The sequence below is a fragment of the Strix uralensis genome, chromosome 3 (assembly GCF_047716275.1).
Source record: "Strix uralensis isolate ZFMK-TIS-50842 chromosome 3, bStrUra1, whole genome shotgun sequence".
NCBI lineage: Eukaryota > Metazoa > Chordata > Aves > Strigiformes > Strigidae > Strix > Strix uralensis.
Window position 1 is genome coordinate 126,753,273 of NC_133974.1, and position 26,648 is coordinate 126,779,920.

General features: G+C 40.0%; 1 long non-coding RNA gene across 1 annotated transcript; it reads left to right on the forward strand.

Moving 5' to 3' along the window:
* Positions 1 to 10,524: 10,524 nt before the first annotated feature.
* On the forward strand, positions 10,525 to 24,091 carry LOC141941928 (uncharacterized). The gene is made up of 3 exons (XR_012628472.1): positions 10,525 to 10,593; positions 21,977 to 22,103; positions 23,587 to 24,091. It is a non-coding gene; the product is annotated as an uncharacterized LOC141941928 (long non-coding RNA).
* Positions 24,092 to 26,648: the final 2,557 nt, after the last annotated feature.

The window sequence follows — 26,648 nt, forward strand, 5'->3', positions numbered from 1 at the left end:
AATGGACTATACCTAGGAAGTCTATTGATCTCTGACTATGCCATATGTGGGCAAAATGCTTTTATGCATGCTCAAGTCATTCTTCAAGTCCGTAAGTAATTTTACTGCAAGAGATGACAGATGATGGTTCCAGGTCCACAAAGAGAAATCCTGGCCCCTGCCTGACAATAATGCCAGAATTGCTTTTTGTTTTAGTGACATTAATCATAGAATCATTTAGGTTGGAAAAGACCTTTAATATCATCAAGTCCAACCGTTAACTTAGCACTGCCAAGTCCACCACTAAACCATGTCCCTAAGTGCCACATCTACCTCCAGGGATGGTGACTCAACCACTTCCCTGGGCAGCCTGTGCCAGTGCTTGACAACCGTTTCCGTGAAGAAATTTTCCCTAATATCCAATCTAAACCCCATTCAAGCTCACGACAACAACAGACTGGCATCACCTAAAACTGTGGCCAGTGTGGCCTGGGGCACGTTCTTCCAGAAGGGTGCCTAAAAGAAGGTGCCTAAGTGAGTTGTTGGGCAGCTCAGAGAGTCCAGAAACAAGAAATAAATGAGCTAAACTTTGGAAAAGCACTTCTGCTACAGCGAAGCCACTAGGAAACTCCAGATCACGGTACCTGGCTGTAAGCAACACCATTGGAAGTGGTTGGCCTTGCTACTGGGTCCAATTTATTACCAGTGACAAATTGCCTGTCAAGAGGCAGCTGCTTTGTACGAATACACAAATGTTTGTGTACAGAGACCGAAGGACGAAAGGGTTAATTATCCAACAAACTCAGGCAGAAAGGGAAAAAAAGTTTCAAGCTCAGGGAGGTTATCATTGCCTTTTGCGCAGGCTGGTTTTAATCACTTTCTTGTACCTCTCCCTGACTTCATTTATCAAGCCTTCACATAAAAGTTGCAAAGTGAGGTTATTCAGCGGATACCTCCATTCATCTCGGATGATTGACCAGGGTGGTTTGCAGTACAAGCCAACCTGGGTGATGGCATTCCTCTTGTTTTCATTGCACAGCCTGCTTTCATTTTATGCTGTAATTGTGTTTTCACAAAACCATAACCAAGCAGGCTGCAGATCCCAGGTTCCAGATTTATTTACAAACACCCCTGACCAGCCCCCTCTGCCTTCTCCTGTTATCTGCTTTATGCTGCTTTGGATCTTACCGCCAGGAGTCTGGGGTGGATTAGCACAAAATAGGAATTAGATCCAATCTAAGCAAGGGGACCTAATCAACCCGTGCTTCCACCCCCGCTCCTCCTCCTCAGCATAAATCCAAGTCCTGCTTCCACACAAACATTTCATGGGAACTGGTATCTGATATTAAATACTACTTTGTGACTTTGCAGGAGTGGTGTCGACCTCAGGCAGGTAACAGAAGTGCTGGTCTTATTTGACAGAAAGATGTAAGCTGCTCCAGCAGGCAATTCAGGAGATGTAAGTGAAGAGGCCGCGTCTCTCGAGAGGCTGTTCAGGGACCTGAGGATCATCATCTCTGCACCTCCACCAGATGGGCCATTAAGGTGAACAAGGCAAGTTATAGATACTCTTACTACTCAAGGTGCGTATATATGGGTGAAGAGCAAGAAAAGAGCAGATAGTTTAACCATCTTTTTATTAATGCAAATAAGACCTGAGCTGAAATTTCATCTGCCAGTAAAGCTTCAGAGCTGATCACAAGGCAAAATGTGATAAAAACCTTTTTCCTGCCTTTTGCAGAAGTAAAACCAACAGAATCTGGATCCTGCTGATTACTAAACAGCTGATTCGCATATAATGTAAGGGGTTTTTTGTGCAGCTCAGGAACTTCAGCTCGGGTATATCTTGGTAAATCTTATTGATGGCTCTGAGTCAGTTCACACGGCTCCATTTCAAAACCTGATACAAATTTTTCAGTGTACTTCCTTCGGGAAATGTACATCGAGTGAGAAAAGCCCAGCCAGTGATTATGAAGAGTTCCTGTCGGCGCTGCTCATCTGCAGTCACTTTCTAGGCAAAAAGCCTTTTAGATAAAAGTAGCATTTCCATCCAAACAACCTGGACCAGTTTGGGTGGGGAAGAGGAAGGGCGACAGGGCAGAATAGCCGACCAAGTCTTTGTTCTATTTAAAGCATTCCAATAAGATTTCAACCACAGAATATGGCAACAGAACTGATCACAGGGGAAAATGCAATTAAAATACCTTCCTGCATTTTGCAGCCACAAAATCGTTGGCAAATCACTGTAATCTGGCTTTACTGAAGTGGAGGGCATGAGTCAATGCACCAGGAAAGAGTTTCAGCTAAGTACTTTTCAAGTTAATAACCTTGCTCAGGGACAGTTCAGAGCCTTTTATACCTTCCCTCATAGAAATTGGGATCCACAAGTGACTTTTCTTACTGTCCTTTGCTTCCACTGCAGTGCTGAAACCTTGAAGAGACTCAGTTCATTGACTGCGTATGCCACAAGTGCAGCAGACAGAAAAATTGCAACTTCAGGTTGACAGAGATTCTGTCACCTTTTTTTTACCTTTAGGTTTTGTTTCTGTCTCTTAATAGGAGACTGGTTTTGTAAATTACAAATTAACTTTGAGCAAGAACAGCAAGCAAATCCATCCGGCCTGAAGCAAGAAGAGCCTTCAGGCGTGTGTTTGTAGGCTTTCTTTAGAAGGGCTCCCTGGACACATAAAGGGAGTTCATTAGTGGTGGTTTGTATATCACTGCTGCTATCTTGTTGATAGCATGCTTGTCTCCAATCTTCTTTGTCTGAGTCCAATTCAAACTGGAATTCAGACAGAAGTAATAACCAGAGAGGGATTCTCATTCATTTTTTCATCTCCTTCCAAATTCCTTGCTTGCAAAGGTAGTTCTTAGATTGCAACTTTGACAAAAAAAGTCTTCCACTATTGCTTTTGCCTGGACTGAGATCAGTCTTCCTGAGATTATTTATTCTTTTGTGTGTGTGTGTGTGTGTACTGAAGTTGAATATTAAGATTAAAAGGAGCTCTTCGTTCTTTTTCATCAAAGAGTTGAACACTCCCTGACCCCTGAGTGACCTTTTAGGTGATGCTTTGGGGAGACTAAAATCTTCAAAAAAGCAAAGGCTCAAACCCATGAATGTTATTAACACTAGATGCTGAGCAAGCCTTTGATCAGGTGGAGTGGAATTATATGATAATAGTCCTAATACAATGCTGAATTGGAGACACTTTTGGAGGTAGATTTCTTTCTCTATGTGACCTATAGCAGATGTCAGGACTAATGTAGACAAGTGAAAAGTTTTGCTCTTTTCTGGAAATATTTATAACACAGGCATATTTTATCATAAAGCTAATGAACAGAGTTTTAGCAGGAAGATTACTAAGGTTACCATCCTGCTGAGATGATCATGCCTCGCTATTACAAATGCAAATTGAAATGTTACCTTCCTGAAGAGATGAGAAAAAGGTTTTGCTGCGTAGTGTTTGAGACAATAAACTTTGGGACAGAACAGTAATGGAGAAATGAATGCATCAAATTAAAACTTGGCAAGAGAGGAAAAAAAAACCCCTTGGGTTTTTTTCCCCTAAATTTTTAAAAGACACATTGTCCAGATGTAAGGAAATGAATCATTAGAGAGTAAACCTGGCATTATCCCTGTATTGAACCCGAGGAATGAAGCAGGATTCATTCAGGGCTGCTTTTTCTTTGAGGATGGCAAAGATTAGCTGATTTATGTGAGAAATTTTAAGAGATTTTTTTCCCCCAAGATTTCACAGATTCCCTTGTTTCATGATAAAAATAAGTTTTGTGGGCTTGTTTGGTTTTCTTTTTTCCAGTAAGTGTCATTGTGAATCAAAACTTCTAGAAGATTTTTCAAAAATTTGTATGTCTTGCTGTCAGTTCATCATTATAATCAGTGTAACCTTTTTGTTGCTCGTTTCAGTGCGCTAGTCTATTTTATATCTCCTGAAACCAACAAGGGGGGGAAAAAAAGCCCTATTTAAACTTTACCCTGTGATGTAATATCTCTTTGTTTGTACTCCAAAATTTTATAGGCCTCCTTTGCTATTGTGCCTTATTGAAAACTCATGCCTTATTTGCTGTTCATTATTATCTTTTCAATACTTCTGCTTCTTAAGATTCCTCATCCTCTTCAACATTTGTTTCAAATGATTTTTCTCTGCAAAGGTATGCACTTGCATTTTTGAAGGGAACTGGCATATTGCTATTATCTACCCGTTTTTCTAATTCGTTTGGTCTCTGTCATGAGCTGTGTGTTGTCCAAGACAGATGTTTGCAAAGTATATTAGTTAAGAGTCTGCAGATCTCAAATGCCTGGCACGCATGGATGATGCAAACAGGTTTAGAGACAGGAGAAGGTAGGCTGGAACTTTCATTTACTTGTGAAACAGAAAAAATTAATAAATGGATGAGGAAGACAGTCCATTCTAAACACATATGATACTCCGCTAGAGTCAATCCTAAAACACAGCACTGCTCTATTTTTAATGCACTTACAAAGTTTCATCTGCAAATTTCATTAATATACTCCTGTAGATCCAGGATGGCTTCTCCTCAGGAGTCTCTACTTTCTGGATCATAAAGTTGTCTTCACCATAATTTAGGAACCTCTGCGATGATGCATGTTCAGCTGTATTTGTTACTCAACAGATGTCTGGGTAGTTAAATTCCTCCATGAGCCTTTATCAGTACTTCTATTCTGGGATTCCCAACTGGTTCAAGATGTACCTCTCCTAGTCGGCAGCAGTACCACTGCTCAGTGATCAATACGCACAGCTTGGGTCAGGCTTGTTCAGCAGAGATCTAGAGTGGCTGGTGGCCCTGACCACCACCAGTCTGGCTGCTCAAGTTGACCATGTAGGCCTGGAGTCAACGTCTTGTTGATTCCTGCTCAAGAAGGACCGGGTTATAGGGGCAGCTGGGGATAGGGCCCACATTCATAATTCTTGAGACCATCTGCTGCGGTAACTGTCGCTGCTCTTCCTGTGGGGCTGCCGCCTGGGCTTGCTGCTCCTCCATAAATTTCGACAACACCTGCTGCTCTTGCTATTCCTTCATATATTACATCTACAACAGAAGCTCGAAAACATGCGCTGCTCACACTTCATTTAAACAGCTACCTTTCCGACATAACGCGCCGATTCCAAAGCCGCCCCTTCAAGCAGTTTGGTTTCAATAAAACAGGCGTGATAACAAGTTAACAATGCTAAGGGTGAATGTCTCTTCAGACCTACCCTGGGTTCTTCAGCCATCCCAGCTGCTCTTCCCACTCCCTAGGTCATCTCTTGTCTTGGAGAACCATTTGTGCCTGCCTTGGCCACTGGTTTCAAGGACTCAGCAGGATGCATTTAACCTTCTGCCAGAAGGATCAACACCCAACAGCAGTGTGGTAAAGTTTTAGGCAAACGATGCCAGCCTGCTCTATTCCCTTAGGCTACTTCTTTGCATTACATTCTAAGGAGCTTTCCCTAGAGCTGGTCAAAGAGTAAAATAAGAATCTGATTTGCAACTAGAAGTGCTGAATCTGGATCACTATGATTCACAGAGTCATAATATTAGTTATTAATGAGTATGCAGCCTACTGCTAGTATCTGAGAAAATGCTCCCAAATCCTCAGAGTTTAAGGAATTTTAGTCTGAATGATATTCACCCAGGAATTTAGATGTCATTCTTCCATCTAGAAGTATTTGTCATCCAGAAACCAGAAAAAATCCTAGCCACTTTTTGGTTTTCTGAGCAATCAGAAATGAATAAACACAGTCAAAATAAATGGTTTATTTTGAGTAAGCTGAAAAGCACTTGTTCTCCTTCTGCACTGGCTGTGCACCAGTAAGTATTAAATTTACAGGTGTCAGAACTGGTTTGCAAAACATTTCTTATTAAAAAGAGGATTTCCACCTCACAGCAAAGGCATAGCTAAACTCTGTGTAATTTCAACTTGTCCTGTTCTGCACTGCAGCAACTGGTGAAGTTGGTCCTCTGACATGGGAAGTTTTGACTGTATTATAGGCACCTTTCACTTTGTCTGAAGCCAAAGTGCTTCCTTCTCCTGCTGAAAATGGGCAAGAAAGGAAGGAGATGAGACAGTATCATTCGAATATCCCTATCAGTTTGAAGATTTTTGCCTCTCTACTAATTTTTCTTCCTGGTCACTTATAATATGCTGATAAAAGGCAGGATGTGTTTCAGGACACTACTCACCATTTAAAAACAAGATAAAGTGCAACCAAAAAGAAATGCTTCTTCCTTTTCAACAACTAAATTGATCTCCTTTGCCTGCACCCCTCACCAAGTATCTGACTTCTTCTGGCTAGCTAGCAAATATAAAGTCAAACACCTGTTTACCAGACACAGAGCTATGTGTCTGCCGTTGCTGATCCATCTGTGGAACATAAACATAACTTTCACCAGCTGCTTCTTTTAGCATGGGCTGGTAATGGAAGCCATTATAGAGCATATCAACAACATACTTTCCTAATAATCATGGGCCAGAGCATCACAGGGTGTAAACTGGCAAAGCCTCACGGAAAGTGATACTGATTTACACCATCAGAGGACCTCACCCTGCTGTGTTTGTTTTCTTCACACTCTTCTTCTTTTAGCACTCTTATTTTCCTAGTTTCTAGTTTGTTTCTGGTGTTTGTTTTTTTTTTTTTTTTTTTTTTTCCCCATTATATTATACTAATGAGGCAACGTGTTGTGAAATAATTCCTGGGTCAGGCTCAAGCAGTAATGGATAATTACCTTGGGTACCATACAGCCTCGATATTAATGACTCTAAGAAAACCTCTGAAGATTCAGAGGTGTGATACTGCAATGACTCCAACTGGATTTGGGCCAAACGCCCCATTCGTATAAACACACTCAACTCTATTGACTTCAGCAGAATTAAGCCTGCTTTTGTTTGTTGCAAATGTGCTGTAGGTGATTCACAAAATCACGTCCAGCCACGTTCACACTCTTTAGATTTAAGTCAAGCTTGAAATCTCACAGTACAAACAGCAGATTCCTTTTTGTCTTGCATGAAGACTAGTGTCTTATGACTATAATTAAATTGCTGATAGATCCCCTTATCTCTCAGGCTGCTTCAGGATGCAGTAATGAGGCGCTGCTCTTGACGAGCATCAGCATACCTCTTCCCCTGTGTCACATCAGTTCGGCAGGTCAGGATCTTGATGGTGACCAAAGACAACATTCATCCTATGACCAGGCAGTTCATTTTCCTTTCAGTGCAAAGGGCAGAAAGGCCGCGAGACTTTTTGACTCTTAATTTTCCAGTCAGGAGACAACCTGGAACTCAGAAAAGAAATTCCATTAGTACCTGAGGCTCTCAAATGGGAAAAACTTGTACAGCTTTAGAGATGTCAAATTTGGGGAAATCCATCCTGTTGAGTTCAGCCCAGAAATGGTAGCATTCTCTGAGACTTACCAATTAAAATTCACTTTCCCCTTAGTAATTTTGTAACATATGCTGAACGCTGAACAGTGCTTTCCAGGACTTCTGCAATGGCAAAAATCAACGCTCACCTCTAATGTATTCCGACTTAAAGTGTGCAACCTTGTTTAAAATGCACTGCTAAAGCATATATTTTCATGTATCGTCATGTCTAAATACATGATAACCAGGTTGAAAATCAAATTATCTGTGTTAAGGTGAATATTACAATGTGACTACTGCCTGCTGTGCCGCCAATGAATCTTGTAAACACAATCAAATATCTCTCTCCCTCTCACACACGGAGAGACACATGCACGCCCTTGCACAAGAAAAGAGATTCTTCACCTTCTGCCATTGTATTGTCACAGCAGCTCATGTTTATTGTGAATGACATCTTCAGCTACAACTCAGCATGAGCTCTGGTATGCTGGAGCTGAACATCCTACTAGCAAAATCAGCAGTGACATTAAAGTTGTTTCATGAATAATGAAAAAATAAATATCACATTTACTGTAGGTACACAAAATGCTTTGTTTAACTAAAAGCGTTTGCAGAGAAATTCCAGGTCTCTGAGGGTAGATACTATTTTATTAACTGTGGATAGAGAACTTATTTAGATGGAGCTGTTTTCATTATATTGGTAATTTTCTCAATTATACAAATGAAAGAACATGTGATCAGCACTATTAGTAGGATACAGACTTGTCTTTTACAAAACTCTCAGAAAATCGCAAAACAGCAAATATTCCATGCTTGCAGCCATACTGCATGCAACTTATGTTCTTATACAGTAACTTACATTCTGTATAAGGAGGCTTAAATATGTGTCCCAAGTCCAAATCTGTGTTACAAGAGTTTTAATCATTTGTGGGGGTAAAAAGGCTTCAGAGACAGTAATGCAATTATATAAGTGTGTAATGCAAAAGAGAATTCAATTGTCTCGATGCCATACAAGGCAAGGTTATTACAGGATCTCCGCAAAAGACACTCAAAACACGACTGCACTGCATCCAGAGTTTTGCTGGCAGCATCAGTGTGCGTTCCTGCCAGCCGTCAGAAGTTCATAATCACAAATTTCAGGGAGAAGAAACAAGCCTACTTTGAATTACGGGGTTACAGTGACCAGACATTTATATAAAAGTTATTTGTAGTGGAAATGCTATACTTTGTCCTATTAAGGACTGAGCAAACACACTTTTTACAGAGCATTAACGTGTCAGGCAAAAGTGAAATCTTTCAATGATTTCAGGCTTTGTGCTAGACTGAAACTTGTGATCCTAAAATGCAACGGCTTTTAATGAAATGCAAATATACTTGCTTCCAGAAGCGGAAAACAGTCTCACAACTCACAACTGTCCCTTAAAAAAAAAATGCTGTTATTCCCCATTCTTTGGAATGTTTCATCCATATTCATAGCGAGAACCCTGAGAAATGTTCTGAAGTGCCAAAAAGTATGAAAACTAATAACAAACACATTGTCAATATCCTACTAACTATTGCTTATGAACTTATCAGCATGGAAATGGTTATTCTCAGTAGAACTTTCTGAATAGCAATCATAAATAATCGGTTTCATAAATAGTGCAACTAGTAAGTACAGGCTTAATATTAGTGATTCAAAAGACCCACCTTCTCTCAAGGAGGGTGAACAGATTTGGTTTTTAGCTTTCACTGAGGCAGGCACAAAAATGGTGTCTTTTCCATAAACCTAGGTCTTCCCTTTTTTATACAGAGTAGCATATTTTATGACTTCTTTCTTGTGAGTTCAAGTTGCCTTTATTTCCTATTCATAGAGGAATGCTCATCTCCTGTTTGAAAACACCCATGTGTTTACTCTTATTTGTTTAACAACATCCTAATGGCAGTTACAAAAAGAACAGTAAACAGAAATAATCCACCTTATTGGTACCTGTACACAAAGGCTCTACTCATTCTTTGCCTTTAAACGAGACAGAAAATTAAAAGTATTTTTTTTTCTTTTTGACATGTGCCAATGCTTGCAGCAAAACCAATAAGGAGATAAGTCTAAGGTATATTATCTCTTTAGGCTCCCACTACTGTCAGGAGGTCTTAGGCAGGTGGTTTAGAGTTCCTCCTTACTAGCTGCAAGGCCAAATCATGAATTGAGAGAGGGCCAACATTTAGATCTGACATGCAGGAAGAGGTGCATCAGGTATCCCTTGTCATGCAGTGAAAAGAGTTAAAAGTAAGCAAATGTATTAGCAACTAAAACCCGTGTACTAATGGGGAATGTGTCAGTCAATAGCAATGCAAGCTGTGTTTCTATCTATTATACAAGAAAGGTAAAAGTATTCTACTAGGTCACTTAGTTACTTCAACCAGATGGAATCCAAAATGTTCAGAAAATTAAAAATCCATTTATTCCTCCAAAGTTGCATTCCATCTGTTTTCAGACATTTATGGAATCTTTTTGCATACAGGATATAGCAACCACTGGTGCCTTGGAAATATTTCTTCCCTGTGCAGCTCACAGAAAGCCAGGCTGGATATAGACAGTACTGGAGTAAGCCCTTTTTTCAGGTGTTCTTATTTCTCTTCAAAATATATAGGAAACTCTGGTCTTGTTTTAAATAGAGGAATCATAAAACCCAGTGTATTATTGTCTGCAAAATTGCAACAGGAACTTTTAATCTAAAAAAAAAACCCAACCCCAAAACAGGCTATTCCCTGCTCTTTCCACCTTGAAAATTTTAACTTTCCTGCCAGTCTGTTTCTCATTTTCAGCTTGTGGAGACAGTACGAATGATTCAGATGCTATGAAAGAATGCAGCCTGGCATGTAGTGATCTCCACCCTGAAGATAAAAGTGACAAAATTACCCCAGGAGTTATGAGCTCTAGTCATCATCAATCATTTTTCAAGAAATATTTTATTTAATTCAACTACATACTGTGCCTAGATCTAACTGGGGTATGGTCCCCTTCCTTCTATCCTTGTTCTCAGCATCTTCAGCTTCACCAGATGGAAGGATATCATCTGGCATGCAGGCCAGGCCAAATTTTCTGTATATGACACAAACATCCACATTTCCTCTGTTTCCTTAGGACCTTCTTTCCTTCGCCGTCAGTGGCTCATACAATAGTTCAGCATCAATGAGCATTACCCTGCTTGGTGCAGAGAACACTTTATCCCCCAGTGAAGCTCACCCACAAGGTAAGTACAGGCTATATCTGTACTGTCAGCTAAATTATAGTCCCACTTCACTCCTGATTCTCCACACCTCACGTTAAATCACTCCAAGCTTCTATGCTGGAAGAAGCCAACTGGATCTCTCTGAGCTGAAAGACATTCAACAGGTAACTCTGCCCCAGGATTATTTCTTATAGGTCAAAACCACACCAGGTTTGGTGATCTGACAGAGTCTTCCAATGCTACATCACCAGTCCTTTGTACCATAAACACCCTTCATGCCCTTATGCCAAGGCTCAGATTACTTCACAATATGTGACTCAGGAGGATACATGTGTTCCATTACTTACATCTGCATTTTGTTCACCTCCCCAAATCATTTGGGTAACCGGCAGGTGAGTGTCACATGGAAAGACAAAGCACTCAGAAATCCCAAGCCAGTACATCAAAAAGCAAAGAACTGGCTTTTAAGTGTAAGACTGCATTTTTTAAAAAAGTACTGAAAAAGAAAATCACAAACGGTGAATGATTTGTTTCAGTCTTTGTGTTTTGTTTTGAATGTCAGGTCATGTCTTCACGTTTTCTTCTGCAACCCCAAGGTCAGGGAAAGAAAAGGAAGTTAATATTCATACTTAGCCTCATGCCATCCAAAACTGACACTTAACCACCCCACGCCACCCCAAATTCAGTGAGGGTATTGCAAGACTCTTACTGAAAACTGGCACCAGTGACATCAAGTTCTGCTATAACGAGTCTGTACTTTTCATCACTACAGATTTGAAATCCACCAGGTTTGACTTTGGGGTTGAGGACCACATGCTAAAAGACCATATTCAATCTGCAGCAGAACCAGAGACTAGATTTCCTCCTTTTTTGGACAAATATTCTCCTTCAGTCATAGGGAAAGCCATCTGGGGAAGCTTGCTGCCCAAGATGGACAAAATGCAAGCAGCAAAACAGCAAAACTAGAAAAAACCTAACTGGTGCAAGAAGGGCTGCTGAGGAGCATCCTGAGAGTGCATCCATCCACAAAAGGCAGGCACACATCTCCCTGGTGTCATCTTCTGTCCACACAAATAAAATACCTCTCTCTCAAGAGTTAAAACTAATTAAAGGTTTCCTTTGATTACACGGGGGGAACTTGGACCCACACCTCCTTTTCAGCTGAAGTGCCTGCACTGCTTCTCTTTAGTTTCACCCATCCCCTGCTAAGTTTAGAAGAAAAGGCAACAGCTGTGGCTACTGACAGAACAAGGTTGGCAGCTGCAAAACTGAGATGCCACATTTCAGTATATAATTTTCTTTCCAGTGTCTCTCCCTAACTTTCCTCTTTAAGAGGCACTTAAAATCCATGTGTCTGACTCAATTATTGTTATTGTAGCTACGGAACAGAATGTGATGTTGATGAGGGCCTACCTGTCTAGTTAGCTTCCCTTTCTGGATGCTTTCTTTCTTTGATTCATCATTGCTTGTGACACATGTATTGTCTAAACTATGTTCAAGAACAAGTCTCTAATACATTCAATGGAAGAAGGTGAAAAATCAGAAAACAGCCTATCAGTTGCATGCATAAATTTATGCACTAACTTTAAACACCCTATTTCTGAGAAACATCTTATATACAAAGCATGGTTTCATTGCAAATTAAGAATAACATTTGCAGCAAAATTAAGAATAAAATTTCTTTTACTTCCTTTGATTAGGAGAGCACCGAAACTGCATAAATGTTCTGTCTTTATGAACTCATCTAGAGATTCTGCGTTCCTTCAGCACTCAGTACATTATCAAATCACATCCGAAGTACTATGAATTCATGCCCCAGAGGGCATGAACCCAAATTTAAAGTCATCATCATTCTGTATATTTTCTGCTCAGTTGAAGGTTTTATGATACAGGCTGAATGTCTTTTCAGGACAATCCTAAAAATAAGCTAATGCAGTGGGGACTGAATTTATTGGACATGTACACTCACCTTCAGTTGATGTTCTCCCTAGGTCAGTTCTCATGTGATTGGCAAGGGATCGTGACAGCTTGTATCTTCCTATGAGAAACCTGTGTAGACACTGGTAATTAGAACTGCCACTCAGTCCTCCCTGACAACAGCTACTGCAGTGGCTCTGGGCCTCTGAACGAGCTACTGCCTCTGGAAAATCCTGTTTCCCGGTGTCTTCTCCTCCGTAGGCACATACCTAATTGCATGTAAACATTCTGTGATTTAGTACGGGACACAAAAACATTGGTACCTCAAGCTGAAAATACAGCAGCTGATAAATACCGAAAAACTACAATTCCAAAGTGTCATCTACAATGTAGCTCTCAAACTGCCTTCCCTGACTGATTGCTGAACTAAGGATACTTCCTCAGTAATGGAAAATCTGAGAAGGGTCTCAGTCTCCTTTTTAAGGAGCCTAATTCTTAGTCAAATTTATGAGTGTTGAGGCTTGTAAGTTAGTTCAGTTTCGGAAAAAAAATACTCCGTTTTGGTTTGAAAATATCAGTGTATTTTCTCTGTAGTATTCTACCTCATCAGCACAAGAATAAAAAAGCTCAATTCCTTATTAGTATATTTTTACCCATAACTGATTTATTGACAAACTGTTAATGACTGAAACTAACAAAGAAAATGAAAGAAAAGTAACGCAATAGGAAAAAGAACATGAGGGATCTGCAGTTCACAGCTGTATTTGCAAAAGACTAAGGATAAGGCAAGATGTTTGGAAATATTTGCAAATGAAAATGAGGCTGAAATTTTTCCTTGTACTAGTTTATCTACAGAACAAAACTTGGATTCTATTCTTGGCTTTGCTGCAATTTGGAGGTATCATTTCAGATACAGCTTGTCTGTGAAATGGGGCTAACAATAGAGCTGTAGTTTCCACACACGGTGCCCAGTTATTTAGATCTCATCATGTTAAATAGCATCTTTTTTTCCCGCAGTAGAGAAAAAAAAGAGCCAGAGAGAGGCAGTCAGGAATTGTTGAGATCCAGGGTTGAAAAGGCAGTGAAATCTAATCTCCAGACCATGAAAATCAGTGGAAATTGACTTCAAAACACTGTTGATTTCAGTGGTTTTGGGATCAAGGTTTAGGAGAACAAACTTACCACATGAAGACAAGTCTGTTTTCCAGAGCAATGCTTACCTTCTTGATAGAAGCAGCCTGTCAAGACAACAGCAAACTGTACTTTTGGGAAAAACCTATACAGAAGGGCTGTATATAGTTGTAGGGTGTCCAGGAGCAGGGAAGGAGTTCCCCCTCTGCTCTCCCCACAACTTGTTCAAGACAACAAGGAGGAAGTTCTGGTTTACTCCTGTGGTTAAGCAGAAAATATCTGGCACCAGACCAGGTGTGCAGAGCCCTGAGGAACAAGGAAGCCAGGCTGTGTGGGGAGGGGCAGGCACAGGGACCTGCTTCTACTTTGTATTCCTTCCCACTCCATCAGCATCAAGCCTGCCAGCTATGGGAATTTCAGACACGTTGTGTAGAATCACATACAGGGCACTGAACATGCCAGAGCTGGAAAGCATTGCAACCACCGCAATGCTGAGTTAATTCTCCCAGTAACAAAACAGCCCAAGAAGAGCACAGCAGAGTGTATTAAGCATCTTGATAAAGTTTTATGCAACCACTCTTCAAAAACCAACCCAGAAATGGCAGTGCTGTATTTTTAGATAGATAATTACAAGGGTACTCCCATATATGTGCTTCAAAATGAATCCAGTAGCGTAATCATGCAACGGGTCAGAAATTACTGAGTGAATAGTACCATTTCCTTTTTAGACTTCTATTATAGTATGGTGGCAGTGTAATTGTGCTGTATTTGGGTAACGCTTCGGCACAGCGCACAGGGGAGTAAGTGTGGAGCTCTATCCCTGTTCATGGACACTTCTTCTTGAAGCGTCTGCCCATCACAGACACAACACACCCTTCGCTTCTATCACTGTTAAACTACCTGTTCCCAGCGCTCAAAAGTCCCACTAAATTCAACAACAAACCCACAGACTTCTACTCCATTGACTGCACCCAGTTTTCAGAGGATGCAAAACCCAATGTGTTGGTAGCACCAAGCTCATCCGAGATATCCCATAACCCTCTTCTCAGGGATGGTGGGGAAAACAATGTTAAGATATAAGTAGCAAGGTAAGCTGTGGAAAAATGTATTTTAGAAATGTTACAGAAAGCTCAGAACAATCTAGCAATCCTAGACAACACAGGCGGAAGATGAAATCTAAAGGAAATCACATTTTAAGCACTGAAGCACAGTTATGGCAGCCAAGTAATTAGAACTCTGCCCTTTCAGACTGGTAGGTAAGTATCACTGAGCTTAAGAGCTCATGGTGTCCATAATATTCCAATTTTGAAACAAATAAGCTTTTGCTTATTCTTCTCCCCCATCACTCTTCACTATTGTGTAATAATCTCTATATTAATTTTCCATGTATTAGTAGCACAGGTACCTTCTGAGAAGAAACATTCTGAATTAAAGGTGGTTGCAATTTTATTTTATTTTATTTTTTTAATGTAACTGTTTAGCTGTTAGCAGAGGCTGATTAATAGAAAATTCTCTTTTAGAGAAATTTGTGAGCTGTTCTCATCTACCACTCCTTCCAGTGACCCCTCTGTCCTGGGTCCCGTCTTTTGGGCTCCCTGTTGATGTGGTAAAGGAACTGGAGTAAGTGTGTACCCAACAGGTACTACTAGTCAATCCCTAATTACATTGAGCCCATTTCAGTTCAGGTTTGATCCTAGAGATCTTACAAACTTTGAGAATTACATTTCCACATGAATATCAGCATCTCTTCTAGCAGAAGAAGGTCAAAACCTTTCTGAAGGTCTACAATGGCACAAAGGATGATTCAGCTGGTACCCCGGGAATGTTCTTAGTTTACATAACATAGAAAGACAGCTAGAAAACTATTCTTGCCGAACCTGACTAAAAATATGTTTGCAAAATCATTAATGGATTCTATTTCTTGTAACTGAGAAGCAATTTGATAAATCATCCTTTGCCACAGTGCCACTAATTGCAATGGATTCTGAAAAAAAATCCAAAATGATTTTTTTTAGAAAAGCCACAAATCCTGAAGGTACACTGCTTGCAAGCCCTCAAGTGTTTATATTACAAGCCAAGCAATTTAAATAATCCCCAAATTCATTACGTTCAGCTAGATGCTCAGGAGAGGTCCTCTCTTCCATTGGTTTCCAAGAATACACCAATATAGAGTGTCTTATTTTTCACAACTGATGGGTTTTGTGTGGCTAGGACTAAATTACAGTAGCAGGATTTTAACAACTGCGGAAAAGACTATAAAACTTTCTGCCCCTTATTAACTACTGTGTGACTATTAGGTTTATGGGCAATGTTAACATTGCAGCATAGGAACAAAAACATTGTAAACGGTCTCCAAAATGTTGGGAAGCAATTTTCCCCAAGAGAGGCAGGGGGCCCTTCCAATCCTGGTAAGCTATGGAAAGGGTCATGCGGCACACACGTAAAACTAGATTAAACTTTCTGTTGCTAAGTAATTAAACCTAATTGTAAACCTGCGCAAGTGCTAATTTTAAAACTTAGCTCCCCATTCAGAGCTCCAAAATCGCTACTGAAAGTTCATGAAAAATGAAAACTGCCTCTTTAAAAGAAATCAGCTTGCAGCTCCCCTGAACAGAGCCCCTGGGCAAGTGGTTCAAAATATGATTTTTATAAACAAATCTGACATAGCAAACTTAATGCAAAACCCTATGCATATAACATCACTTATGTGTGCAACTCGTTTAAATTATAGCTGTAGAGAGAAGGAAATAAAACTGGCATATTAACCTTTGGCACAACAGTGCTCACATACTAGCAATGTTCAGCAGCAGATGATATTATTGTGACTCCCACTAGTATTGTCATAGTGAAGGGTCTGTCAGAATTCATGTTCGAAACCTCTACAGTCAGAGTTTATTAATTCAGCCATGAGCATCCGTTCCAGACCTACCTTGGCATGTTCAGTCTTAAGAGCAAAATCTTTTTTACTGCAACTTCGTTTTCCCCATCACCGCTGTATTTAAAGTTGCTGAACGCAAAAATAAAATAAAATAAAACAGAAATTCATTAAATACAGCATTTTCTCATCACCATCATATTTAAAAACACTGATTGCAAAAATAAAATGAACCAGAAATTAATGAAATTTAGCATTCCACGGCTTATTGCCATAAGCTCACTGGATGCCTTGCTTCCCAAATGTCCTTTTTAAAGAATCGTCTGCTAATTCTTCCTTGAGAGAGAGGACCCTTTCCAGCAGTTCAAAAGGACAAGCCAAATGCATAAGCAAGATAGACTTAAAAAACTTACACTTACAAATGAAATGTAAAACATTCTCAGATTTTTTTGGTGAATGCTCCACATTATTGAATAAATTCCTATATAACTAACAAAAGCATCTTATAAAATGAGCCTTCTTTGTTAAATAATGGCTTACTGCAAGTAGCTTTGACAACGTCACTGAGGCCTTGATGTATGTTCTTGACCTGTCTGTATGCTCTAAAACATTTTGGTCAAAAGTTTCAGACACAGGACTTACATGACAGCTTGGGGTATCCTTTGATTTGGTTTCTTTGTGCATCTTGAAAATGAAAAATGGTTCATTACAGATGAAGGCCACAAAGCTTACCCGTGGGTAAGGCTAATTTCACCTGGAGAACAGTTAGCCTTCAGAGTGACGGCCAGTGCAGACACAACCCAGCACAGGTCCAAGGGAAAATACTTCTTGGCTCCTTATTTCAGAGAGTGATTCATAAAAGGAAAAGCATTAAGCCAAAATTTTCAGAGCTAAAAAAGTTTATGAAGTTGACATTAAGTGAACTAATCCTGAGAGATAGTAAATATGACAGCCTATGCAATGAAAGTGAAACAAGTGCAGACCTGCTGCTGTGCTGGAAGATACAATGGTTGAAATAATAATCTGGTTATTGGAAAAACCATTAGATCTGAGAAAAGTTACTTTAGCAAAATATCACAGGACCATAGCAAGACACATTTATATTATATATATTGAAATGACATCTATATACATTGCTTTAAGCAATCCTCACTTTCTCTACTTTGTGGAAGAATCCTGAGAGCCACCTCTATTTCCCCAACTCCCTTCTACCAGCAAGCCCTTGGGCCAAGCTCTGACATGGGCACTGCAAAGCAAAGGAATACGTGATGTACTCTTAGTACTGCGGGATTAAGAATGTAACGTCTTTTCTATCTTCATTTCCTCTGATAAAACTGGGACAAATTACGACTGCAGAGGCTGCGATGCAAGCTGGACCTAGCACAGAGCCAAAGATCAATGCATGTGAAGCAGAAGTTAAAAAAGACAGATTTGGAGTACCAAAAATAAGCTGCAAAGAAACTTAATCCTCAAAGGTCAGATGTACATCTGAAAGGCCCAGGCCATGCCTTTGTATCAGAATGTTACAACATTAGCCCTAATGACTTAATAGTTTTGCCCTTGACTTGTGTCAACAGGAACCTATCTTATTACATGGTAAATTGGTTACTTCCAGCCTACTCCAGACTCCTAGGTGATGGGAAGACAGAGGCACTTCTAGCAAAATCAGAAATGTAACCTAGTACCTGAACAGTGTTGCTCAATAGTATTTAGTAGCATTTCAATTTTTCTACATGTCTTTGAGTAAAGGGAGGCTGGACACAGTGTGGGGAAGAGACTACCATGTTTGGCATTCAGGAGCCAAAACTAAAAGGAAGGCATCTCCTTTGCATACTGTTGTGCAGTGTCATCAAAGGTCATCACCTGCTTCAGATATCAAGGGATAATAAGCTAGGGTCAGGCATAATGATGGTAGGCTCTAGGTAACAGAGGATGCTTTCTTATGATCCTTCCCTTCTCTTGGAGAAGTTTGCATCTTTAACAGACTTTCTTCACCTCCACACAGAAACAGTTTCCAAGCCTGGCACAGCACAAAGCCACCAGGTGACCAAGGTGCATTAGCACCTAACTATTCAAAGCCTCTCCTTGTATAAAACAAGGACAACCAGTAGTTTCTAAAAGAGTTACTGCTACAAGGCAATTGTCTCATTCTATCTAAATTGAGAAATTCTGTATTTTCCGGTTTATCTGGAAGGCTTTGTTTCACATCTGTCCTAAAAACCAGTCTCCTGTCAGCTGGATAAAGGGTTACTTTTCACAATAAAAACACGAGAAGGGAGAGACATGCTTATACGGTTATGTAAGTCTTCTTTAAGGAGTTTTACAGGCAAGTAAGATGCAGCTCCAGACACTAGACTTTTAAATCATTTAAAGCTGACATAAGCTGATCCTAGGCACAGTTTATAATCATGTTTTACTTTTCAGCTCTGACAATTACAAATTGTTTGTATTAGCTTCACAAGTATTCCTATTCAGCAGTATTGTCAAAGTCCATTCATCCCAGTCTCATAACAGCACACCAATCCTTTGCTTTGCCAGCCTCCATCCATAACCTTCATCCAACTGCTACCAACCACACGGGTAGGGGCAGGAGAGATCTACAGCCTGCAAAAAAAACCCCTCATCTGCAATCTGTGGTAGCTGCAGTTTCCCACGTTTCAATGTGGTTTTCAGACCATCTCAGCTCGACAGGAAGAAGCCTGGCATCCTCTAAGCATGTTGCACTTGTAACCTTTGAAGATGTTCAAAAGAAAAGGAAAAAAAAAAAAAAAAGAAAGGTCTTAACCATTTTGCATGAAGTTGCATGAAAGTCTTGGGGCCTAACTTGACTGGAACTGTTTTAAGTACTTCTCTACTACAGCAGCGGTGCGTCATATGAAAGGCTTTGTTTGGCATCTATCCACAGTTATAAATAAAAAACATATTTATCTTTGGTCATGCATATAATTTAAAAGTCGGACAGAAGAAACCTTTTGTCTCCTTTTAAATCTGTAGCAAGCCCAAGATAAATTCTTATAAATTATTTCTTTTAAAAGGAAGAAAAGAAAAAAACAATAACAAAATAAGCTGGCTATTTGGAAATCTGGAAAACAGATTATTTCTTTGGATGGAACAAAGTGTGTGTATGTGTCATCATGACTTTAAACAGTTCCATGGTTCCCCATGGAAATACTTAATTGAAGCTAATAAGATGTGGAGTTATCAGTGGTTTGGCATGATAGATTTCATATGGTCTCTCCAAGATGTTTTACCTCCTTTAAAACTCACTGACCTAAGATTGTGTTAACTGGTGATGTGAGCAGCAACCACCACAGACACTAAATCTGAGTGAAACTCTACTCACAGAGGGGACGTGAGTTTGGGCAAACTCCTTATAACTCCAACCTCTGTGCAACACAAACACTTAAACTTCTGATTTGTAGCATGTGTGACAACCTCCCATAGAAACCTCCAAATGAAAGACTTATTTGCCTCTTAACACTTGCAGCGTGGGTCAGAAGTCCTTTCTTTTGGCATCACAAAATTAGGAAAGAAACTATTGTCAGCAGACTACAGATCCCAACACTAATCTTCCCCCAATTACCATGCTTCATAAGGTGATCCTACAAGCTCACCCCTCTGACACTACAGAGGACTAGGCCTACCTTCTTCCATTAAGCAGATTAGTTGATGCTAAGAAAATCTTTGACTAGTTACAATTTTTTTTTAAAAATGTGCCCTTCTAACACCTCAGTTTAGAAAAGTAAATCCCTGCTGTATTTGAGATAGATATATAGTGTCCATAGATAATAGTACATTTTTTACCATAAGCACGTATCTACACAACCTATTGGAGAGCCAGGAAAGCTCTCTGCATGTGCAGAAACAGGTTATTCGGCATCTGCAAAGTGCAGGTGCTTTATAAGCATCTGTATATACCCGTTTCTGATAATATCTCAAAATAAATTTGTCTTGAGCCAACGTATCTGTGTCACTATACGTGATTAAGCCATTATGAAGTTTATGCAAGAGGAAAGGTTTTACTTATACTGATATAACAGAGTTTATAAAGGACTTTGGGGAGAGGTAATCTGCATAACTTTGGCACACATTCCACACCTACGTTTTAGGTAATTAATTAAACCATCTTCCTAAAATTGGCCAAAATTAAGCAGTTTATCATTATTTTCCTTCAGAAAGAGAAATTTGTAGACTTTTCTGGCATAACCACCTTTTGCCTTCAGCAATTCTTTTTCCTGAAAACTTATTCCCTGCACCTGCAAATGCATCCACTGCATATGTTTCTTTTTAATGTTAATATTCCTTTCAAATATACCATCCCCACTGATAAAGTCAAGTACATGTCTATGGGCTGTAGGGTCAAGTTCAGTGTACCACCTATCGGTAATTACGTCAGTCAGCAGCAAGCACAGTGCATTCATTAACCTATATGCAACCTTGGTATATAACTTACACTGACCAATATTGTAATAGGTATTAAAGAAACTGCATGCAAATAACATGATATGAGAAATGCAAGGATACAATAAATGCCATGGGATAACATTGCATTTGGAAATAGCTGAAGTCAACATAAAGAGAGAATCGTAAGATGAAACAACTACTTTGCAGCTGCTTATGGACAGAGACAGCCTGGGGAACCGACACTCAGGATTAATACAACCTTCTTTAGGCACTGAACAAGGTGAATAGGAGCTCTGCATTCATTTTCTAGCCAGCAAAGAGTAGAAGTCACCTCCTGAAGGCAATTCCCATCTTAGTTATCCAAACTCTGTGACACCTCTGACTCCTCATTGACAATACAGGGAAGCGAGGACAACTGATCTCCTAAGTCAGGTGTCTTGTGTAGTTAGCAAGGAAAGAATCCAGCCTGAACTTTCTGGCATATTTCTGTTACCAGTTTCTCCTTAAGACAGTCTGTAACTTTATGTGTGTTCCTTAAAATGCAAAAGTGCCTAAGATTACAAGGTTAGCAATGTAAGCTGCTGTAAGCTGCATGCCAACTCAGATGCTGCAGGATCCAGTGCAAGTTTTCGTCCATCTCAGCATATGGATGAACTGAGCAGAGGAGAAGCAAGCCTGACTGTAATTACATTAAGCACTTTGGCAATAAGGAAAAGTTTGTACTCGTACACAGATGGCTTTATGTTACAAAGCTATAAATGTGCCAAGTTTCATGGCTTCACCACATGATGCAGGGAAGGGGCTTGATCCAAAGTCTGTGCAAACCTTCTGAAAAGCTCTCACTGATTTCAGTGCATTTGTATCAGGTTTATGGTAAGTCCACTGGACACACCTGGAAAAATGCTATTATTTTTAGACCATTTCTAGTCCAGCTTGCCTTTTTTAGCCCAAGTCTTCATGCTTTGGTGACTCTGTTTTCCTTTAAAGGAGATACAATAAAGTCCAGTTCAGGTTGATTAAAATGACTTTGACTGCCCACTGTAGCTCTCATCTAAGCTGGAAACTTAAACATTGCAGACCTCATGGAAACTACCTGGGGGAAAAAATATTACATTCTTATTCTGTGAGGCCTCCTGAGTCCTTCTGGTGTTTTGGATTCAAGTCCTCTTTTCTGTGACCCTCCCACCCCTACTACTTCATGAAGGTAAGAGATTTTTAGACTTACTTTAAAAGTCCTTAATTTAGAAAAATAAACAAAAATTCTGTCAACCCATTCCCCAGTGTCTCACCATAACTTATTTTAGAGTAATAAATCTTCACCCTGACAGCTCTCTGATGATGCATTACATTAATACATCATAATGACAATACATGTGATATATGATGGATATATTTTCTGAAAGGGATATCACCTATACATTCCATCTTCCCAGCACAGCAGAAGAATGTTTGGGAAAAGGGGGAGAAGGGGAGCTAAAGGATGTTCTTTACCCAGAAGGCAAAATCTCACAAGAGAATGTGGAATCAAGTTGATTGCCCTTGTTAAAATACCAAAGGGAGTAAGAAATAAAATGCCTTCTGTGCAAAAAACCTTTCTATCAGCAAGATGACCTGTTTGTTCCTCAAATACTGATATTCAGGCTGGAATATAAAAGGGAAATTCTTTAATATACTTGTATCAGTCATGCTAATACAGCAGAAACAGACTCTAGGAAATAACCACAATGACTTCGATAGGGTTGAAAGACTGTGATAATGAGAGGTGCAATATTTAAAGGGGTAACTGAGGTGGTCTGCAAACAGAAATAACTGGCAGCCTCAGTGAATAATCTGCTGAGAGTTGTGTACACTCCAAAGAACCATCCATGACCAACACAAATCAAAATCTTTTCAGTGCCCAAGCACAGACAAGGTGATGACAGGGCTTTTCAGTAGGAAATAAAGTTAATTTTTGACATGGGTATCTGGCCTGCCACAACACCATTGCACATAGGAACCAGATCACAGGCTGGTGTTTGCTGTGCTAGGCTCTACACAAACAGAACACACACAATCCTGGCCTCAACCAATTGAAACTCGATTTCCAAGGTTTAGAATGCAAAATCAGCCCCAGGCCTGTTGCCTGGGCAGAAGGTAGTAGTGACTTTGCTCCAAAGGCTCATCTCACACATGTGACTGTGTGGGCTGAACAGTATGAGATCTGACAGACAGTTTTGACAATAACTGGTCTAAAGTGGCCCTCCTGATGCACATGGCTTGCACACAGGTAACTCTGACAACAACCTCAGTGTCCCTGTTCTTGGCATAAAGATCTCAAGGGCAGTCAGAGTCTACCTTTAGTCTATCGATAGCCTTTTTTTTTCAGAAACATGGTCTTTCCATCCACTACCAGGATACTGAATTCTTAGCATTCAGTTTAAGTGGAGAGCAAAAAACAGTGGAACAACAAGCTTCTGGCTTTTTAGGGGTTCTGACAGTGATCTGATGTTTTGGTGAAAAACTTGACTTTTGCAAAACACTTACAGCAGACTCCCTTCAACATCAAATTGCTGTTTGCTTACCCACATTCCACAAGTATCTGAAGCCCATTTGGACAATGCTATTACGATTTCTGAGGTCTTATACTGTGTGTGATTGGCAGAGCTGTCTGAGAATAAACATCCTCCTTGACCTTTCTTCTCTTACAGACTTACCCACAGGTACCCACTGTGCCACTGAAATGGAGTCTGATGATAAAAGTTCTGACCTGGCAAATACTCACCTGTATCTTTGCAGAGGACTAAATGTGAAGAAGAGCACATGAAGCACTTTCTGTTTCTGTTTGGTCTTGCTGATGCTGCACCGGAGGGGTAGATCTGATGCCTGTTTTCAGAAACAACTCAGAGGCCTGATGTATTCCTTTGTCGTACGAGGAGCGGCTGAAGGAACTGGGGTTGTTTAGTCTGGAGAAGAGGAGGCTGAGGGGAGACCTCATCACCCTCTACAACTACCTGAAAGGAGGGTGCAGAGAGCTGGGGATGAGTCTCTTGAACCAAGGAACAAGTGATAGGACAAGAGGGAATGGCCTCAAATTGCGCCAGGGAAGGTTTAGACTGGATATTAGGAAGCATTTCTTCACAGAACGGGTAGTTAGGCGTTGGAATGGGCTGCCCAGGGAGGTGGTGGAGTCCGCATCCCTGGAGGTATTCAAGAGGCGTGTTGACATAGCACTTAGGGATATGGTGTAGCTGGAATCTGTCAGTGCTAGGTTAACGGTTGGACTAGATGATCTTCAAGGTCCTTTCCAACCTAGATGATTCTGTGATTTGTTAGTTGAAGAATTAGTAAACAAAATTCCTGTGAGACATTTAGTGGGAGAAAAAGATGTTGTGATTAAGATTATGGAAAAGGATTAACATATTACAATAAGAGTGAAATATGTATCTGAGCATGTATTTCCATGTGTAATCATCCTAGCTGACAAGCAAATTGGGTTTGAATATGGTGGCACTAATATCAGCTCCATTGTAAAGTTCTGCATAAAGAGAGGCCTTGGACATTAATGTTTTGACTTTGCTAAAAACACTTGAGGGAAGAGCCCCAGATTCCTGATAGGGACTGGCAGGTCTCACTCTGTCTCAGAAATGCTGAAGACGGAAACATCAAGATACAAGCAAAATGACTGGAGTGTTGATGTTACTCTGTTGAACATATGCAAACAAGTGACGATGCCCAACGCAAGGCAGTATAATAACCACATTCTCTGAATGTGAATGGAGTGTTTCTGAAAGGTGCTTATTGACATCTGAATCTTCAATCTGTAGAAGAGATCTGAGCTATAATGAATATAGGAAGCCAATACGTGATAGCCATGGTGCCTTGCTAGCAAGTCTATCTCCTGAGGGTTGATTACAGGCAAAAAGAAAAAGGTTCTAATGGAAATCAGATGATACAATCAACCCTACTAAATCCACTGTCACTTTTCTATGACCACTTGCAAGACCCTATTGTAATGTTATTTTGCACTGTAAACATTTGGCCTTTAGCTGTTGAAGGGAAACAACCAGCTCATTTTGTAGATGAGCCATCAGTTTCTGGATACTGCTGCTCTGAGTTAAGCAAACTGCATTACCAAGTCCCATCAATGCTAGATTTCTTGGGCATGTCAGACGTCCTCTCACATACAGGAAAAAAAAAATCAGTGTCTGCAAAAACATCAAGAAAAACGCTAACTGACTTGCACTGGGGCCAAGTATACACTTAAGAGTTATAAAAAAGAACCCTTCTTAGTAACTTTACAGCAGGGATAGCACCCCATTTTTCTTGTCAGCCATGAAAAAATGCTATTTAATGTCCTAGCACAGCCTACCCTGCTGTCTTACCCTTGGGTGAGCTGGGGAAGTAATAGGGCAAAAGCTTTTCAAAGATACTCCGTGTAAACAAAGCAGAGGTTTCTATATTTTCCTCTGCTGTCTTCTGTTCTGAGAACCAACTTTTGCCCTTTTCATCAAACATAGCTCTGGATAAGATGCTGTAATTTTAGTTGCTATTAGAGTCTAAAGTGATTTTCCTGTGTTCACTTGTTCCTGGCATTGAATGTGCACAGCCGAGTTCTGTTTATTCTTTCACTCTCTTTTGTCTGATGTTATTGTGAAAACTGAAGAAGTGTCACAACTGTACTGCCTTTCATGCAGGAATACAGTGACTTTCAGGCTCACTTTTAAACCCAGTGATATGGGTTTATAAGAAACTATTCAAAAACTGAAACATGGCATCTTTATTAGTAAGGCTAGTTGACTCAAATGATTTTATTAGAATGTTCTTTGCTATTTTTCCTTCTATGTTAGGTGAGAAGCACATATAGAAAGTCCTGTTAACCATCATACAATCCACAGATCCATACTACTGTAAAAAAATTGCTCAGCTAAAGTTCACACAAAACAGAATTGAAATTACCCCAAAGGAATCTCTGTGTTTCAAGACAATTTTCTTGCTGAGTTTCAAATATTAAAACTCTCCCAGTTGTTAAATAAAGAGTGATGAGAAAATGCATGCAATTTTAATTTCCACTGGGATTATGCCTGGTGTGAGACAATCATGTTGCTAGATATTTTTCTAAAGACTAAAATAATATTATAGCGTCTGTGAAGGATGTTATGAAGAACAAGGTACTGAAATAAAAACATTTTTATCCCATATTGGCTACTTGTTATGCTTTTTGCTGAAACTGCTTGAATTAGAATTTATGCAAAGCTTTATTATCTAAGACACTTAAGCTCAACTCGGTTTAACTGATGTATCTATTAGCTTATCTATCTTAGAGTTAGTGAAGGCTTGATACATCAACTAAGGAGAATCCATGCAAGTCCAATGGATATTTATAAAAAATGACATAATATTCATTTGTTTAACCCCCCCAGCAGTGCCAAAGCAACAGCATACTTTAAATCCAAAGCTGATGTTCGCAGTGTTCCGTACAAAGCCACCGGTTAGTGGCATGGCTGGGTATTGGCAACACCTGTGCACCCGCCTTTGTCCTCTGGGGTCTGGTGGGATTTCAGGTGCTCATAAAAGACATTTGTAGGGAGACTGAAAAATGGGGAATGGCAAAGAGGAACTTTAAAAACCAAATTACATTCTTAAATATAACTAGTTCATAATCCCTAGATCGTAAACTGGAGAGCTGCCAGTCAGAGAGGGACCTGGGGGTGTTGATTGACAGCCGGCTGAACATGAGCCAGCAGTGTGCCCAGGTGGCCAAGAAGGCCAA